Below are 2,196 nucleotides of genomic sequence, written 5' to 3' on the forward strand. Positions count from 1 at the left end.
CAAGACAAGCATCAAAACCCACATATGGAACCATTCCCTTCAGGGACCTGCCAGCCACCTAGTGGCAGATTGATTACATTGGACCCTTTCACCGTGGGCTGGGGCTGTGAGAATATAGACCCACCAATGTTGGCTTACACGACAGGAGCAAGGACACGGCAACCAGAACCAAGAGAAGTCCCCTTCCTCCTGCGGTGTCCTTCTAGTGCCCTTGAATAATGAAGCTTAACAATGTGCTCACTACACAGAGTAAAGACTTAGAGTCTAATCCATCATTACAGAGCTGGTACTGAAGGGTGAACTTTGAAGTGAGAGACAACACATTAATAACTTGTACAGTCCACCCCTTTGGCTGCTCGGCTTTCATATGCTTCCACACACATACAACCACAGACTACTCTGTATTGTTACATGACAAGGTAGAGCTATCCTTTGTTTTTAAGTGAAGAAATGCTCAACCTTCCCCACCTTGGGAAGCTGTATAGTCCCAACACTCATTGTACTCATCACTAACTATATTAATAGCTGCTGAAATTTAGTGATGGTTCCAGTGAATATTCTCTGACCTAAAGCCTAAGTTGTAAAGTTAACATTAAACAAATTGCATATAAAATAAAAATGGGAGGGAGATCAAAGAAGGAAATGCTTAATATTACAAATAAACACATGCATAAAACCAAGAGGAAATATGCAAAGTTATTGCAGTTCTCAGTTCTATAATTAATCATGGGGCTGTGGTTGATATCCATGCCTTCTTTTTCCAACTGCTAATTCTATATTTCCATTGCCTTCTGTCAGAATCTCAAGCGGTCAGCATTCTTTACCTGGTAATGTGTCCTGAACCTTCATTGCTGAAGGGTCTGTGTCTTCATTTATTCCACCTTTTTTGGTTGCTGTAGTTTTCCATTAAGCTTTACTATTGGATATGGAAGTGCTAAGAGGCAACCCAGAGAATCCCCTGGGTTCCAGACATAATTCTCCTTGCCTCCATTTTGAAGCAGCAACCCGCATCCCCCTTGGTAATTAAGGTAAATAAGACATCCCAGATAGCAGATGAACTGGTTCAGTGGCACGAGGAGCCCAAAATGGCCAGGTGGCAGGCTCATCTTCAGATTCAACAGAACCACTGCCAGTCTCCTTTTTCCCGCTTTGTTTTCCATCGCTGAAAGACTAAGCTGTTCAAACCAGAAGAGTTCAAAGTTGCCAGGATGGGAAGCAAACACTCTGTGAGTGGGTTATTACAGAGAGTGGTGGCAGGAGCCTCTTCCACTTCCATCTCTTGTTTCCTGAACTCATGTGTCCTCATGGGGGAGACAGCACCAGATAATGGTCTCAGATTCAAAACATCTCTGTAAGAGAGAACCCCATCTTTTTAGGGTTTTATCTCCCAGTTAACTCCACAACTAAGTCTCCAGTAGCCATTCTACCTTCCAGTTAGGCCAGCCACTTCAGGTATGTAGCAAGACCTGTTAAGCCCATGGACATAAGCCGAAGGCTGCACTTCCATTGCTGTGACATGAGCTCCCTGGCCAGAAGCAGTGCTGACAGGAATGCTGGGATGGTAGATAAGGCGTTCTGGGAGTTCATGGATGATGCTGCTAGAAGAGGAGTTATGGGAAGGGAAGACAAGTCCATATCCAGAACATGCATCTATTATCGTGAGGACGAACCTCTATTTCCTCTGACACAGACACTGTGGTATCCAACCCTCATGTTCACAGCAGCATAGAACACCACCCTCTGTGTACCTGCTTTTCCTACTTGCCTGAAAACTAAGGTAAACAATCCAACGAACTTCTTTGTCACCCAGCGGTAGGTAGCAAGCACACATTCTCCAAAAAGGTCTGAAACCCAACTTTGCAAAAAAGGGCCCCTTCCAAGAGTCTCCTTCCTGGAACACTCTCCCAACAGAGTTCTCTTTTCAACTTTATAGTTACTCCCCTGTTAGAGTAAATGATTTTTATATTAAATTTCCCCTGTTTAAATTACTGTATGATTAGTCTCCTGATTGGACCCCGACTGACATAGGTCTCTCCCTCAGAGTGGTAATAGTGAGGAAAGAATGATTTAACTTGTATTTAGCAATAGGCTTGTGGAAATCACTCAGCAAATATTTGCGATTCTTATCTTGAGTTAGAAAACTTATTTATTTATGCTGCAGTATATCCAGCAGGTTGGGACCCGACTTGTTTTTAT

This window comes from Pteropus vampyrus, unplaced genomic scaffold, assembly GCF_000151845.1.
Source record: "Pteropus vampyrus isolate Shadow unplaced genomic scaffold, Pvam_2.0 Scaffold36, whole genome shotgun sequence".
NCBI lineage: Eukaryota > Metazoa > Chordata > Mammalia > Chiroptera > Pteropodidae > Pteropus > Pteropus vampyrus.